Raw genomic sequence first — 19,327 nt, forward strand, 5'->3', positions numbered from 1 at the left:
TGCCATTGAGTTTTGTTAATAAATAAAGATTCTATTACATATTACATATTTATTGAATCCTAAAACTAAAATTTGTATACAAATTTGATATAGATTTATTCCGAGCTATTTTTTTTTGTTTAGATAAGTTAAATTATGGTCTTACAAAAAAAATTTCAAGTCAATATCTCAATTAGTTTCAAAAATATTGCACTTTTTCAAAGCAACAAATTTATATAAATTTTCTTAATGTGACTAAGTCAGATCCAATGACTTGTTGTTGAATAAAATATTAAGGTCAAAGGCAATCCCGCAATTTCTAAAAATTGGAGCGAAAATCGCAAAAATTTTTTTTTTTACAATTTTATCCATAGGGTCCACATTTCCTTCTGGGCTGGGAAAATACTTTGGGAATAAATAAGGAATACATCAAGGTATCTAAAGTTGCTTTCTGTTTTTTGATCCCAGCTTGGGGATTCCAAAGTTAAAATTTTGACAAAAAATAGATCACATTCCGAAGGCGTATGGGTGACATATTCGAAAAATGTGACATGTTTCTTATACCAAAATGTTCTCCGTAAAGATACCTTACAGAAAAATATAAAATTGTTATATGTTCTTAAAGAAAGTTTTTTTTTAATAAAAACAAGTAAGAAAGTATGGTCGGTAAAAGCCGACCATATAATACCCTACACTAAGTAAAAGAGCAAAAACATTTTTCTTTTAAAATTTCAATAATTTTAATTTTTGAGTGATTTTCGGAAGTGGGCCTTATATGGGAGCTATGATCAATTATGGACCGATCACCATGCAATTAGGTCGTGTGATATGTCTATATGAAAGTTAACTATGTTGAATTTTGTGTGTATACCAACATTTTTAAGCGATTTATGCACGTTAAAGTGATTTTCGGAAGCGGGCCTATATGGAAGCTGTGACTAATTATGGACCGATCGTAACAAAATTTGGTGACATGAATTTTGTATATATAAAACTTATTTGGAGCGGAATTTGTGGAGATACATATATTAATTAAACATTTATAGTCCATAAAGTCCAATTTCGGAAGGACATTTGTATGATGGCTAGGTGAAATAATGGACCGATTTCAGGCAGTTTCAATAGGCTTGGTCATTTTTATCGAAATATCTTCAAAATTGCGACCTGTACTCTGTGCACAAGGTTTACATGGACCAGCCAGCCAGACTGACGGACATCGTTTGATCGACTCAGAAAGTGATTCTAAGTCGATCGGTATACTTTAAGAGAGTATAATTTGGGCGTTACACTACATCTGCACAAACGCATTAAAACCTCCCCACTATGGTGGTGTAGGGTATAATAAGAATTAAGTCTCCTTTTCGCCCAAAAAACAGCAAAAATAAATAAACTATTTTTTGAATATCTAAATTGAAAATCGTTTATTTTTGGATCCATAATTGATATTGCTGTGAAATCTTTTGTAGATTATTAGCAATTAAGTTGTATAACTAACAAAAAAATCTATTCCATTCGGTTCAAAAGTACGCCTAATATTTTTAAAAAAGTAGACTAAGGTGTGGCCAAATTTTAAAATTTCAAATTTGAAATGCCTATAACTATAAGAGATAAATAACACAGATTTATTTCCAAAAAAATTTTGATTCTGCCCCACTGTGCATTGAAATACATACTTTTAAGAATCCGGTTTGTTCTCAAACTTGAGTTGAAATTAATATAGCAAAGTTTCTTGGATATTTTCACATCATTGATATCCTTAAGTTTCCGCCTTTTAGATTTATCGTTACAGTTGTTGAGTGATTGTGGTTATAAGCGGTACAGTGACATATCATACGGAATGACAAAATCAATATAACGCCCCATCTAGCTGGTGTTGGGAATAAAAATAAGGTTATCAAAACTATATATACGATATATATTGAAATTCCGCTTATCTTAATAAGGATTATTTTGTATTACCTTCATTGGACATGCGAAATGGTTTCCTCCCCTTGTTATGTGGAAAAGCGGTCTGGATTTGTAAAACACCCTACATAGCTGTTTGCTGCGACCGTATATTCGAATTCGAATATTCAGTTATAGAACATTGTAGAAATATAGCTTTCTAGATGGTAATGCAGTGTTATAAATAGTGGCAGAGGTTGCAGTCGTTAGTCAGTTTATCAGAGACGCTTTTCGAATAAACATCAACTGAGTGCCTTAAAGTGTGTTGTGTTTTTCAAGTAAATTCGTGTACATTATAAATTGTGTTTGTATTTCATTGAATTTAAAAACGTGTATAAAAAACATTGAGTGACTATTTAATTCTGAAGTTGTTGTAAATTTGAATAAATAAAGAGTTGTTACCATTTTCAAACTACTAAACGGCTTTTATTTGCAAACAAAAGTATCCGGTTTATTTAAAGGAAATAAACCAGCGTTTTGAAAAGGTTAAAACGTAACAATATTAAAATGAATCAACATTTAATTTTGGAAAATTTTTATTTCAAGTACTTAAAGTAGTTAATATGCCTCACTTTAGGGCAGTGTGTGTGGAGAAAATTTAAAACTTAAACTCAACTATGACTCCTGTATAGCCATGTGAATTTATTCACAGATTTATTTCCTTTTATTTTAATCCAATCTGCCCCGTTACGAAATTTTAATGTCATGGCTTTAAATATTGGCACAAATATTGTTTGTTGTTAAAAAACATATGCTGTCAAAAGTTATGAAAATTGGTTGAGTTAAAAAAGTTATAGATACATCGATCAATGTTCGTTAATACGAACACATAGTAAGGATCAATTTATATTTACAAACATTTCTCTCTACTCTTCCCCCTAAACGCATTCATGCAAGTTTTGGTGGCGAGTAATTGTTTCAATAATGTATTTTTTACAATTTTTCATCAGCACTTAAATTGATTGTAAAATGCCAAAGTTGTGGAACTTTTTTGTCAACAATGAAATTTAAATTTTATCAGATGCTTCACTGAACTACTACGTTGTAGTGGAATATAGTCCACCAAGCACACGTTCACAGTTTTTAAGTTTTATCCTTTATAAATTGCGTCCATTTTCTTCTACTTGCATGTATGTATTCTTTGTCCACAATTTTTGGCAGAAACTTGCAGATGACAAATATTAGATAATTCATATAAATTATGCATTCAGCGCACATACAGTAGGAATATTTGAATACAGATTAAATTAAATCTGCATACAACGCAGAAACTGCTTTAGCTACCTATTATTTCTAATTTGTATGCAGCAAAGAATAAATATGACAAAACCTTAAACTGGGCCTTTTTAAGCTATTTAACTAGTGTTTGAATTTTAAACAGTATGTAGACGTTATACTCTGTTATGCCGAATCTTACATACCCATCATCAATTTAATACTAAGTTGTAACGATATTTGTGGATGTATAAAAACATTTATCTAGTTCATCCAGTTTTATATTTTTTTGGCAAATTTTAGTAATAAATTTCATCTAGATTATACATTTATTTCATATTTCCCCTATACAATTTGACCTAATTGAAGTTACATTTTTCGAGGAAAATGTGACGACGGGGAATAAGCAACGGGTCATGTTGCTTTAGCATACCCCTCAATTATTTTTTTTATTTATTTATTTTCAACAACCTAGCCTTATTGGCCATAACCGGTTATAAATTTCTGCTTAAAATTATCTTTCAAATTCGTTCAAATAAAATGTTAACTTGTAATTTCTCAATTTCATTTGGAATTTTCTCCATTTCATGTTGAAATTCTCAATTTCATTTGGAATTTTCTCAATTTAAAATTCATATTCATAGAGAATAGACATAGAGCGGAAACTCTGCTCTCAAAGACCTAACTCAGTTGTCAGAAACATAAGTGGTGAGAATGTATTAGTAGAAATACTATGTGAAAACAAAAATAACACTCGTATGTGTGATTAATTTGAGTAATATTTTTGTTTGAGTTTTTTTTAGTTTCCGCTCTATGTTTCTCAATGTTCATATCATAGAGAATAGACATAGAGCGGAAACTCTGCTGTCAAAGACCTAACTCAGTTGTCAGAAACCTAAGTGGTGAGAATGTATTAGTAGAAAAAACTATGTGAAAACAAAAACAACACTCGTATGTGTGATAATTTTGAGTAATTTTTTTGTTTGAGTTTTTTTCTAGTTTCCGCTTTATGTTTCTCTATGGTTCATATTCTCAATATCATTTAGAATTTTCTCAATTTCAAATGGCAATTCTCAATTTAATTTTCTCATTTCATATTGAAATTCTCAATTTCAATTGGAATTTTCTCAATTTCAAATGGAAATTCTCAATTTCAATTGAAATTTTCTCAATTTAAAATGGAAATTCTCAATTTCATTTGGAATTTTCTCAATTTCAATGAAAAATGTGTAGTTCACCCAGTTTTATATTTTCTATTACTGGCAAATTTTAATCGTAAATTTCATCTAGACTATAGATTCATTACATATTTCCCCTCTACAATTTGACCTAACTGAAGTTATATTTTTTAGGAAAATGTGACGATGGGGAATAAGCCACGGGTCATGTTGCTTAAGCATACCACTCAATTATCTTTTAAATCCATTCAAATTCATTTTCTCAATTTCATTTAGAATTTTCTCAGGCATATTGAAATTCTCAATTTCATTTGCAATTTTCTCAATATAAAATTCATATTCTCAATATCATTTAGAATTTTCTCAATTTAAAATAGAAATTCTCATTTTCATTTGAAATTTTCTCAACTTAAAATGGAAATTCTCAATTTCATTTTGAATTTTCTCAATTTCAATGAAAAATTTGTGGACACAACTAATTTGGAAAATTCCAGTTAATTTAAAGAAACCATATTCATTAGAAATCTTTTTTTCATACAAGAATTTTATCATTATTTTACTATTTTGTTTAATTTTCTTGTATCTGTGAACTTTCATAACCATATCTTTCTGTTTTTTCAACACAAGTTTGAACAGTTAATCCCTTGGCATGAGGACTATAAATAGTAAACTCTTTATGTCTACAAAACTTCGTATCTAAATGCGTCTAATTGAACATGATAATAATTATAAGACTACAAAGCTGAATAACAATTGCAATTCATTTCATAAATAATGAGCTAATGTGCGAAAGACACTGTTACAGGGGATTAATTTACTCTTGAAGTAATGTCGTCTTGTGTCTTATCAGTGACCTACTGTTGTAATTAGTTGTGTAGTTGAATTGTTGTTATTTTAGTGTAGTTTTTTTTTGCACTTTGTTATTATTTTTTTTTTGCTTGCTTTTGTTGTTATTCGAGTTCTAAGAAAAATATAAACAAAAACAAATCCCATTCATTTTAAACAAGTAAAAATGCCTATACTGAATTTGTGTTGGATCTTATATACCCTTCATCTTAAGATGTTTTCTTTTCTAAATAACAATGTTGCCCATTTTTAGCAAAATAGTATTTGTATACCCTTTACCATTATATTTACAATATATGTAGAATGTGGATTTTTAACCCAAAATTTATAAACAAAAATTAATTTTTAAAAGTTTCCACATATAGGTCCACATTCATCAGAATACTTTACGTGTTGAAAGAATCATCCAAATCGGTATATAGTGGTTTCTTCAGATCGAATTTAAAATTTTACCTCTAATAAGGGGTGGTGGTTTTAATTTTAAAAACCGGGTCCTTCCTTATAGGCCGTATGGTGCCATCAGCAAACAGACGAATATATCTAAACATATCGTCTTCGAATTTTATAAGTACCCAGAATATACATACTTTTGTGGGTTTACGACCAACAATTCGATATACCCCCATATTTTTGGTATAGGTTGATGTATTAGATGTGTATAATTATCGTTAATCACAAAACCCTGTAGTATTAATCTGTACGGCGATTTTTATATATATCAGACATATTTATGTCGAATTTTAACCTGATAATGATATTTAAAAGAGATTTATGCATATTTAATTTATTTTCAGATTTTATATGGGGGCTATGGTAAAATGTGAACCGATCCAAACAAAAACATGGAACTTAGTTTTGCTGTATTTTTTATGGATACTGCTATTCTCTGGACATTCATGTACGACAGAGGCATAATTCGGGAAGAAATTTGTATGAGGTCTATGAGAATTCATGGACCAACTCTTAATATTTTCAACACGGTTTGTCCTTTTATTATGGGAATAATGTGTGAAAAACTTCATGGTACTATCTTCAATATATTTAAAGAAAATAGCTAAATATTTAAAAAAAAAATCAAAATTTTTGGAGTTGGTCCTACAATTGGTTCTACTTGATTGATTTCGCCCATTTTAAATACCATTCGTTTCTGATCAATAAATAATATTCGCGAAAAATTTCGAACTCCTTATTTCTTCCTCCGAGGCCATCAACAGACGGACGGACATAGCTAGATAGTCTTACAGTTTTACCAGAACCAAGAATATATATATTTTTGGATCTTCCAATATTTCGACGTGTTACGGAATGACAAATTCAATATACCCCCATCTTTTTGGTGCTATACTCGGACTGAGTGCTATATTTGGCAATGCAGAATCTTAGAAACATTTCACATTTTAAAAGATACTTTAAGATAAAGATTGAAAAAAAAAAGAAATTTATGGGTTGTGGGATTTATGCTATTGATGAAAAAGTTTTGAAAAGTCTTTGAAATGTCCTTCATTTCATATCAATTTTGTCTAGTAGACTTATAGATAAAAAAAATCTGCTATCTAGAAAGATTCAGAAGATATGTATATTAGGGTGACAGCCGATTTTTTTTATGTTTCAAAGACTGTCGGATGGAATATTGCAACACTAGGTCGAAAAGTTAATAACTGAAAATTTGAGCCATCGAGGTCAAAAGACAGATATAAGCAAAATTTTACTATTTATATGAAATAAATTTGTGAAACTCCTTAACTTTCTACATTATGTCACTGAAATATGTAGATTTATTTATATTAATGAAAATTAAAGTAAAGAAACGTGCATAGCCCTATATCTCCTTTGGGTAAAATGGCCCACAAACTGTATTATAGCTAAAATTCGTAAAAAATGCAAATTTTTCAGTTTTTGTAATAATTTGGCTACTAAATAATTACTTTTGCAATTGAATGAAAAGGAATCGAAATGTGTACGTGACGAGATATAAATGACAAAAAATGGTTAAAAAATTTTAAAGTTATTAAAAATTCCCCGGACCATTAACTTGTCTCAGACACTTGTACTGGAAATTTAGAAAACAAAATTAACATATTTTTCGAAATAATAAAATAAAAGGCAATTTTTACTTAAAGTATATCCGTATTTACTTGTGTATGCCCCTGTTGTGGGTTTTTGAAACTATTTTTAAGGATTCAAAAAACATCAATTATATCAATTTTTGATTCAGAATCGACTGGTGAAATCAGATTTGCAATATATTCAACCGTTTTTGCTCTACAGAAAAATATGCTCAAAATGCGCGGTTTCAGGTGCGTTGAACCACCACAAGGAGTGAAAATTTTCCAAAAAAAGGACGCCATTATTTTTATTTGAGCAAAAACCTTCAGAAAAATTATGATACCCGCAAATCAAATTTTTGAAATTAACTCTAATGTATACCCTTATAAAATGTTATAAAAAAATTAAATGAAATCTGTCAAAAATTAGATTTAATATTCTAAAAAAACGGACCAAGTCATGTCAAATTTTTAAAATTTATATTTCAAAATGCGTATATCTCACTAACGTGGATATGTGATTACTGTTTTTGTAGTCCTAAAATATAGCATTAAAATATATCAAATTATTCAGAGTAGGATAACGTAGCACCTGACAGTTCTTTGGGACTTGGCAATTAGAAGTGGAACATTTATTAAACAAAATATTATAATTTTACCACACCTTGCGACATACGTTATTTTTAAATTAACTTACCTGAATTTAAAGGTTCAAAGATATTTTTTGAGATACAAGTAAATACTGTAGAAATTACAAATGAAATGACAAACTAATATACTTACAAATACACATATCGTCCTATGAATGGTGCAAAAACAGTTATGTTAAGAAAAATAGTGCACACAAATCGAATCAAGTCCAAGAAATTGGAAATGTTTTCTCTTATAATAATTATTAACGAGACACAGTGCTATCAGATCGAATATTACCACAGAAGTTTTTAATTACATATATTTCAGAAGCTTTTTTATTTATTACAATTTTTTTTATAATATTTCAAAAATATCTAATTATATTTCAGAATGTTGTATTTGTATTTCAGAAACTTTCATTTGTACTTCAGCATTTTTAAATTATACTTAAAAATTTTCTTATTGTTTTTTTCGAAATTATATTTCAGAAATTTTCATTTGTATTTCAGAATTGTCAGCTGTAGCACTTGAAGATTTTGTTGGAATCTGACTTGATTGCAATTGTACTTGAAAAATATTTGAAAAAGTAATTAATTTTCAAACAAAAAACAATTACCTACAAAAAAATTGGCTTGAATTTATATTTCCTATTTACTGGAGAATGCTATTGAAATAATGTGTAATACAACTGTAATTCAATTGCTTGACTATAATTCTAGGCTTAAATTACACTTGCTTTCAACTTGAATTCCATTAAAAATTCTTATTGTGATAATTGAAAGTTTTTGAAATGAAATACAACCAGAAAATTCAGAAATTCAATTGTAATTTTCTGAAATATAAATAGAAACTTCTGAAATACAATTGTAAATTTCAGAAATACAATACGAAACTTCTAGAATAAAATTGGAAACTGAGTAATTCAAAATTATATATTTATGTCTTCCAGCAATAGGCTGGAGTACGTTTTCAAGTAATTACGCCTGAATCATAAATTATATTAAATTATCAGCATTAAAAAAACGTCATACCTTTTCTTAAAAATAATCTCTGCTAATATTCTGCTCACTTCTGGTAATGCGTCAGCGTGTTGAAATCAAAACAAAAACCTGCAAATTAAAAATGAAATGAAAAGCATTATCACATCATGTAAATTTTATAAGGTGTCAGTTTTTATACAATGAATATTATTTTAATGCAAATAAAAACAAACAAATAATCAAACTAAAATGCGAAAAATATCCAACATGCATTTAAATTTCAACAAATGACTTTTTCTATCATTTGATATTCATACTCAAACTCAAACAAATTAGAAAAACTGTATATTTATGTATATACGAGTAGTATTTAGTTTGGATTTTCTTGTAAAAATAAAATGACGCGTCATTTAGTCGCAAGAAAAAGAAATATTACACAGTGGTTGTCAGGTGATTTAAATGGAAAATATAGTACTTTGAAATTATAAGCCATTTTAAATTACTATGAATGACAGTTGGTCTAACAATATCTAACTGTTAGAGAAGGTCAAAGGTCATGACAAGAGCCGAAAATATTATACATTCAAAGGTTTGTACTTTTTTATGTTTTTTCTTTTTGCAATTAATTTTGAATAATAAGCGATTCAATTGAATACATTATATTAATATACAAATTTTCTCCTCTGTTCACCACTGTGCCAAATGGCACCACCATGTATTTACTTCGAACAATTGCGTGGCTACAATAAATCAAACAGTGAGATAAAAATGATACTTGTACAAGCAGTTTTTTTTACATTTTATCTTTTATTACAAAAGAAAATAAAAAATATAAAGACAAATACAAATAGAAATAAAATTTCTAACTTTACAAATGAGCAACAGCTTTGCGGTTTGCGAATACAATAATTTTTTATTTTGTAGCCAAACTAATCATGAGGCATATTTTATGCAAAGGAAAAAAAATATGGAAAACTTAAAATATTATATAGAATTTTGCCAAACAATCTGTTAGCTGTTAGCTGTTTATAGTTTTATGATTATTGTGTTTGGGGAATACATGAATGTTGACATTGGGGATTGAAATTTTACTATAGATGTCTGCTTTTTATGTAAATGAGCTAAAGAATATTATAAATTGTAGAAAATATTTAGTAATTAGCATAAAGTTTCTAAAATATGTAAATTACACAGGGCAGCACGGATTCTATGACAATCAGAGTCAATTCAAACGAAGTTATTTATATGTTTAGACCAGCAAAAAAGTTATTTTGTAGAATCGGAAGATTTCTGTGGAAAATGGACATAGATGAGAAACTCTTCTGTCAAATACCTAACTCAGTTGTCAGAAACCTAAGTGGTGAGAGTTTAAATTTTAATTTTGTTATTATTTAAAGCATTTAATAAAACATAATTATCCCTAAATATTAACTATCTAAACACAAAGTTTAAAGCTAATTTCCTTATAATAATATCTTATTTTCTTTCTATGAAAAAACAAGTAAGAAAGTATGGTCGGTCAAGCCCGACCATATAATACCCTACACTATGTAAAAGAGCAAAAACATTTTTCTTTTAAAATTTCAATAATTTATATTTTTGAGTGATTTTCGGAAATGGGCCTTATATGGGGGCTATGGCCAATTATGGACCGATCACCATGAAATTAGGTCGTGTGATTTATGTCTATATGAAAGTTTACTCTGTTGAATTTTGTGAGTATATCAACATTTTTAAGCGATTTATGCACGTTAAAGTGATTTTCGGAAGCGGGTCTATATGGGAGCTATGACTAATTATGGACCGATCGTAACAAAATTTGGTGACATGAATTTTATATATATTAATCTTATTTGGAGCGCAATTTGTGGAGATACATTTATAAATGAAACATTTTTGACCGATAAAGTCCAATTTCGGAAGGACATTTGTATGGGGGCTAGGTGAAATAATGGACCGATTTCGACCAGTTTCAATAGGCTTGGTTCTATGTACCAAATTTGATTGAAATATCTTCAAAATTGCGACCTGTACTCTGCGCACAAGGTTTACATGGACAGCCAGCCAGCCAACCAGACGGACGGACGGACATCCTTTAATCGACTCAGAAAGTGATTCTAAGTCGATCGGTATACTTTAAGGTGGGTGTTAGACTAATATTTTTGGGCGTTACAAACATCTGCACAAACGCATTATACCCTCCCCACTATGGTGGTGTAGGGTATAATAATAACATAAATAGCAACACAATTTTTTTATCACTTGTTTTCCCATTAGCAGCACCAGCTATTTAATACATTTTATCTCTAATAATCGTTAAATTCCCACAACATAATATTATGTATGATTAACGACCCCAGCAAATACTTTCTGAAAAATCTAGGGAAATGACAAATATTATAAAAAGCATCATAAATCTTGAAACGAAACATTTAACAGACAATTTGTCACAAACATAAAATACCTCTTAACGTCATTCATTTCAATGCCAAGGAGCAACAGCTGAAGAAAATGCAAAGAAACGAAGACAACAAAGTTCATTAGAAAAGTATTAACACCCAAGGATGAAAAATAGGAAGAGGATACAGGGAAAACTTAAAGCTAAACTGAGATAAATGTATATGGAAAGAGATATAAAACTCAAACACTTCAACGTAGTTAGATAGATGCATCAAATACAAACAATGTTGTATATAAATACCGTTGGGGGTAAACGTGACACATACGAACTATTTTGTTGAAATATTTCATTATTATGACTACACACAGAACATGAGTTGGTTAAAAATCGGTTTCCCTTATTAATATGTATATAACCACAGATTCTTACCAGTTACAACAGGTTTTGGCCCTTTACAATAGAAATGGTTGCCACAAACATATACTTAATTACTACAATCATATCCCTTTGACGAAGAAGAATTTTCAGCTGGAAATTTTTAAAATTTCGGAAAGGCGACATTACTAGACTAAAGTGTTTTCAAAATTTAAAAATTATTACTCCTTCTACGAGAAAAATCATGGCACATATGTGTCCCATTCGTCGTCAAAGGTAAAAATTTGGGAACAAATGCATTGTACAATTAAAAGCTTTTTTCGTTTCAAAAAGTAGATTACTGCTTTATATACATTGCAAAACCGATAAAATCGAACAATGGCATAAGGTGTTCCCAAACCTAAAGCGGCCAAAGAATTTTTAGTTAAACTTCAGAGGAAAAAAGACAATCAAAATTACGTTTTGAAAGCTTATACCGACCTTGATTGCATATACGGGCAGGTTTTATAACCAAAGATATTTAAGAAGTGTTTAATAATACAGTTTGAGCGTTCGACATATGTACTAACAGAATACATAATTCCAAAACGAAACGCAAATACTGATCAGTCTATATACGAGCATATGGTAAAATTTAAGGGCCGCAGTATATGAAAGACAAACCCATAAGCTTGGGTGTAGTTACGAGTTTAAATTGGTTATTTATATAAAACTGATATATACACATGCAAAAACGCAGACAGAGGTTGACATTGGCGAATCCTTGGTTCAAGATATGACAGCAGACCTGAAAAATGTTATATTTCGATAACATTTCCAAGAATCCAATATTACCATATAAACTTATGATCAATCGAAGATCAGATTTTATGATCGTCTGTTTTTTGATGGCTGTAGTTGGACATTATCAAACAAGATAAAATGGAGGAGTCAGGACAAAAAACTGAATTGATAGTCGAAAAACAAAAGTGGTTTACTGTAACAGAAATTGTTTTGAATTTCATCACAAATAAGTTTGACTTTGATTTAGATTTTATTTACCATATACAGGATCTCATAATTTTAAATAAATATTTTGTGTTTCTTTAATGTTTTTTACTGAATTGTTTGTGTTTTCATTGTTTATCAATTATAAAATATTAAAAATAATTAAAAAATTTGAAAGAAAAAGCTCCTTTATTTTTACTCCTTTATATTATTATGTCCCATCATATTTTCAGACCCCCCGGGAAAAGTATAGAACTGATTCAAAATGCGTTGGTCAATAAATTTATGTAAGGCATTGGTACATCTAATACTAATGGCGTTTTCTTTTCTGACACAAAGAAGCGAGTTGTTTAGTTTTCCATAATTTATTTGACACGTAAAAAACATAAGGTAGACATGTTATATATCAACGGATAGAGGATTTTATCTACTTTTCAAAAAATTATATATATTTTGACAATTAAAAAATTCATGGAATACTTTTTTGAAAAATATGACAAAAAATGCTTTTTATTGAATTTTGCATAAATACAAATTTTTCAAATTGAAATAAAATTTTTATTTATGAATATTTTTTAATAAAATTTTCACAGTTATGTAGATTTTTCTATTCAAAATGGAAAAATAAAAACAAATTTTGAAATTTGTTATCAAGTATCCCGCAATTCCCAAAAAAATCTTGAAAAATCCCAAAAATAGGATTTTTTTGTTTTTTTGGCTACAATATCCATACCAGGGGCGGGGTTATCGGAACCCTTTACAAAATAGTTAAGAACTTATTGGGCCATCTAAAATAGGTTACTATATTTTGATATCGAGTATGCGCTTTGAGAATTTTTGCCCTAATGTTGAATTTTACATAAAAAATAGGCATTTTTTGAATGGACCTGATCCCGTGGGTATCAAAAATTATAAATGTTTTTTACATTTAAAATATTTGGCGTAAAGTTAGCTTTGCAAAAAGTACAAATTCATTATACATCCTCTTAGAAATTTTTTAGATAACTTAAAAAGAATAAAAGTACTTTTTTCCCAAAAAAAATTGCGAAAAATCGCCTTTTTTAATTTTTTAAATTCAAATGAATATAACTTTGGACACTTTAAACACTTCTTTCTTTATTTGATATATAGATCTATTGTTAATTCTATAAAAGAAAAATGGATAAAATCGGGGAATATTTGGAACCGCGGTCACCAAAAAACTGGAGTAGGGTGGTAAAAATGTTGAAAATTAAATTTTCAAATGCGAATATCTCCTAAGCTATAAGAGATAATTGATAGCTACGACGAGGTTTTATGTAGTGCTCGACGAGGAGATTAAATCGTAACACAAACGAAGAAATAGGATCATTTAAAAAATTGAACATACCCGAGGTGTCTTACTTTGGGAACCCCTGGTCCCGCTCCTGGTGGCCTCATGAGGTCCAAATTCAAAACTTAAATTCGACTACACTACCTCTTTGCGCATTCAAATCGGCGTAAGGGTTTAGAAGTTACAGATTTATTTCCATTTTTTTTATTCTCATACCACTGTGCGGTGGTCAGTATGTAATCATTTGGATTCAATGTATACTTGTACTAGCATTTAACGTGCTACTTTCTTAGCGAAATTGTTTAAATAAAAAAAGTACCATTTGCTGATTCTAACTCGTATGTTTCTAAATTCATGATTCGCTGTTCATTATTTTCAATTATTTATATAGTAACTATAGAAGTCTCTCCCTTGGATTCTCACTCAGTGCCATATACGCTTTACTTCATGACTTTATGTCAATTATTAAAATTGGCTTAATAATTTTGAATAAAATGTATTTTTTGGTTTTACACCTTTTTGGTACATTTTTTCCATTGAAATTTTATTCAAATAAATTTCAGCGTGACCTGACCAGAGAATATAAGTAAATCAATGTATTTGATTTTTGAAAATTACAAAAAAAAATGTTAATTTAAATAATATGAAAACTTTTGGATTTGAGTGTACAAAATAAAGTGTAAACTATTTGTAAATTTGGCAATATATGTGTACATATTTTATGTAAACAGTTACCAACACCACAACTATTACATTCAACAGTAAACAGATGCAAAAAAAAAATACACAAACATGCTCGTACACTTAGAAAAATTAGTGAATAATCCCATTTCAGATGATAATATTATTTACATTCATATGTACATATAAAACTAAAACTAAAACAAAATTTAGAAATTACGTAAATTAATTACACTATATTTTTTTGTAGTTTACAATTTTTAATTTCTTTAAGTGTATTTAATATAACAACTAGCTTTTTGTACCCGGCGTAGCACGGGGTTCCATTCAATGTTAATATTCCGGACCGCTGATTAGGATTTCATTAAGTTTAAATAATAATAATTTGTTTGTGTTTGCTTTGAAAATTATCTTCAGTTCCCCAGTGCACAGATGGGGAACTGAAAAAAAGTGGAAATAAATCTGTAACTTCTAAACGGATTGACCGATTTTAATACCATGTCTATAGAAGTGGTTGGTATAAGTTAAAATTTTGAATTTTAGCTTAAAAAACTAAAATTTTAATTTTCAAATGCGAATAACTGGTAAACTATAAGAGATAACATATGGCTATAGCAATGTTTTTTGTAGATATCTGCTAGTAGATTCTATATATTTAGAAATCTTTCAAATCGAATCTAGAACAAAAATTTGGCATCATTTTTAATTTTGGATATACCCATTATGGGGCATTGTGGCTCGGTACCACATTGGTGTTTTGCCCTCAAATTCATAATTTTTAGAATATTATTTATTTATAAAAGTATTCTACAAATATTTCGCACCATAAAATTACTTATACTTCATTCTATAGAAAAAATGAAAAGCTTTAAATGTTCTTATACTTAGTGGCGAAGAAAGGTTTGTTCCATAAAATAAAAGTATAGGGAAATTTTTGGGTAAAATGTTAAAAAATAAGTTCCGCATAAGATGTTCCAATGCGTCTTACTGATGGGGATCAGGGCTGTCAGATGTGGCGATTTCTCGCCAAACGTGGCGATTCATTGCCTTTGGCGACCAAAATTTCCAATTGGCAACATGGCGATTTTTTGGCGATTTACAGACTAGTTGGCGATTTATTTGACGATTTTTAACAAATTATTTGTTTTTCTTGAAATAATTTCTTTGATATTTATTAACCCAATAATTAATAATTAAAATTAATCACGTATTATCTGATCATATGGATGCAGGTAGCATACACGATCAAATAGTTTGAACAATATTAATTTTTTCTTCTAAAATATTTAAGCCGTAATTTTTAAATAATAATGGAAATATTGATAACTTAATATGCTCATTAAAATTGGCTATTGGTTCGCCGGATTCGTTTCTGCCATTGGAATCTATCGATTTTGGCACAGAATTTTGAACGCAATTACAAAATATAAAAATGGGGGAATATGATGTAGAAATTTTAAAAGAAAATTGTTTTTTGTACTTAAAAAACTTTTAAACAGTTACCAGAAAATATAACTGTTTTTAAAGTATAAAATGAATTTTCAATATTAAAATGTGAAAATTTTCGGTTGTTCAAAATTCATTCATTAACTTTATTTAAATCCAAAAGTATCTGCAGGGGAATATGAATTGTAATGGTCAAAATTAGCATATATCAATTAAACTTAGATCTTTAAAGGTGAAATTTCAACAAATTTGTTAGATTTTTGGCCATAAGATTACAATTATTGCGATGCAGCCATTCATTGGCCATTCTAAACATGTTAATTTTACCAACTTTTGATATCAATTTTTTTTGTTTGAAAAAAAAAACTTTTGATATCAATTTAATATAAATAACTAATGCACTAGATTTAAACCGAAATAAATTGACTTTATAATTCATAAAATATGTATGTAGAATTCCAAAAAAATTATTTTGGCGATTTTTGGCGATTTTTCGTTTAGCTTTTGGCGATGGAGGTAAAAAAAATCTGACAAACCTGATGGGGATGAGATAACTGTTAACTGATACCCTACACCACCATAGTGGAGGGGTATGTTTGTAACGCCCAAAAATATTAGTCTAACACCCACCTTAAAGTATACAGATCGATTAAACTATGAGTCGATTAAACTATGTCCGCCTGTCTGGCTGGCTGGTCGGCTAGCTGCATGTCGGAAATTTTGAAGATATTTGGATAACAATTGGTACATACAATTATTTCGGTCCAAGGACGAAGCCTATTGAAACTGGCTGAAATCGATCCATTATTATACCCTACACCACCATAGTGGGTAGAGTATAATGCGTTTGTGCAGATGTTTGTAACCCCCAAAAATATTAATCTAACACCCACCTTAAAGTATACCGATCGACTTAGAATCACGTTCTGAGTCGATCAAACGATATCCGTCCCTTGTGCGCAGATACAGGTCGCAATTTTGAAGATATTTCGATCAAATTCCGTACATATAATTTTTCGGCCCAAGGACCACGCCTATTGAAACTGGCTGAAATCGGTCCATTATTTCACCTAGCCCCCATACAAATGTCCTTCCGAAATTGGACTTTATCGGTCATAAATGTTTAATTTATATATGTAACTCCACAAATTCTGCTCCAAATAAGTTTTATATAGACCCGCTTCCGAAAATCACTTTAACATGCATAAATCTCTTAAAAATGTTGGTATGCACACAAAATTCAACATAGTTAACTTTCATATAGACATAAATCACACGACCTAGTTTCATGGTGATCGGTCCATAATTGGTCATAGCCCCATATAAGGCCCACTTTCGAAAATCATTCACGAATATAAATTATTGATATTTTTAAAAGAAAAAAATTTTTTGCTCATTTACTTAGTGTAGGGTATTATATGGTCGGGATTGACCGACCATACAGTCTTACTTGTTCATTATTTTATTCATAATTTTATCGCAAATATACCTGGATTTTTTGCGATATTTCTGTATTCCTCCCAGAATCTATCAATGACCCAACTTTCAATAAAATTTGATCAGGCGTGATTGAGGAACAAACAAACAAATCAACCAACTTATAATAGATACATTTATAATATATGTCTGTATATGTGGATGACATTAATAACAATGTACTTAAGGGAGAATGCACTGTGTGTTTAGTTTTTTAGCATAACAGAGAGAATTTATAATGTGAAATTTAAGTACCCAGCGCACAGTGGGAAAAATCACCAATCTAGCTTATAAAAAATCGTATCTTTTAAACTATTGATTTGAGAAGTAAGAAATGTATGAAGCGATTATAGCTAATAGAATGATATTTAAATATATTGTATTTGTAGATACCATGTTTCATTACAGGGTACACCAAAAGGAAGGTTTTAGTGGAAATTAAATTTTTTCTTGATATTAAATTTCTACAAAATAAATCAGAATTTTTTGTTAAATAAAACTCAACAAAAAAATCTTTTTATATGTTAATTAATCATAGCAATATCTTTTTGCAATAAAGATGATTTAAGAAATTAATTTTCATTGAAAAATGTTGAAAAAACCACTTGTTTATGATGGGGTTTCTCGCGTTTTGTTACCTGTAAGAAACAAACAGCCTTATTAGACAGTAAAATATCATAAATTTTGCAAAACCCTTAATTGCTTAAAAATCAGATGCACAGTAATTTCACTGCCTGTTTTAGAAAATAAAAATTTCCATTTGGAAATTTATATAGAAAACAAATTTTAGTTTTTTATTGTCGTTTCAATATAAACTCCTAACGAAAATTTTTTTAACCTATATTTGTTTAAACCAAATTTACATATTAAAATATCTCAATTTTAAACACTGTTTTGGTCCTAGTTATTTGAAGCCTGGTCCAATTGTGGTGAAATTAAGGACGGCTACACCAGTATCCCCAATGGTTGAGTATCCCTAACAATATATAGGAAATTAAACGTATTTACAAATGTAAATAGTGCCAGGGTTCGTAAAAAAATATTGGTGCCAAAGCCAGAGGGTTAAACAATTGCTTAAAAGTCTACTCTGTGGCAGCCAATTTTTTGTCCATACTTACGTTATTAGGTCTAGTTTCAAATTCAAAAATTAGTTTGGCGGCAATCAGGGGTACTTTTTTCTAATCCCTTTTCACATTAAGAAATTTCGACAAAAATATACTTTTATATATTTAATTGCAAAAGGTATTACTAAAATCATTTTCACTACAACAAATCATGTCCTCGTAATCTATAGGACTTGTTTTATCTAAAAATAAAGTGTAGGTTCAATAGCACAATTGATAATACATTGGGTGAAACATGAAACCAAAATCACTCATGAACGTACTACTTATTCATTGCATACATTTACGGCCCTATATTTTCATAATTAACATATTAATCGAAAACTGTTGAATGCAGTTTTTAGTAGCAACTATCATAGAATTATTCTATGCTATAGGTTTATAAATTTGAAAAAAAAATATTTTGTATAAGCTAGATTGGCCATTTTTCCCACAGTGCAGCGGTAAAAAGGGCCTTAAGTACTAAAAGTTTCATTGCAAACTCATAAATTGTTAACTAAAAATAAAATTCACTTCTTGCAATTGATTTCTTTTTAATACAGAGTAATTGGAATTTTAGTAGCTTAAAGCACTAGAATGTGGATTGGATCTAAAACAAGTATGAATACTATATTCGGCCGTGCCGAATCTTAAATACCCTCCACCTAAATATGATGGTATAACAACTGAAATAATATAACAATTGTTAATAAGACTAGTTTTCAG

General features: G+C 29.3%; 1 protein-coding gene across 3 annotated transcripts in view; it reads right to left on the bottom strand.

Annotated features, from left to right (window-relative positions):
* Positions 1-19,327, bottom strand: part of Dh31-R (Diuretic hormone 31 Receptor) — a 289,250-nt gene that overhangs the window by 161,462 nt on the left and 108,461 nt on the right. For all 3 annotated transcript variants that reach the window (XM_065513351.1, XM_065513352.1, XM_065513353.1), the window contains exon 4: positions 8,872-8,949. The gene's annotated coding sequence lies outside the window, so the exon portion shown is untranslated. The remainder of the gene's footprint in view (positions 1-8,871; positions 8,950-19,327) is intronic.

This window comes from Calliphora vicina, chromosome 5, assembly GCF_958450345.1.
Source record: "Calliphora vicina chromosome 5, idCalVici1.1, whole genome shotgun sequence".
NCBI lineage: Eukaryota > Metazoa > Arthropoda > Insecta > Diptera > Calliphoridae > Calliphora > Calliphora vicina.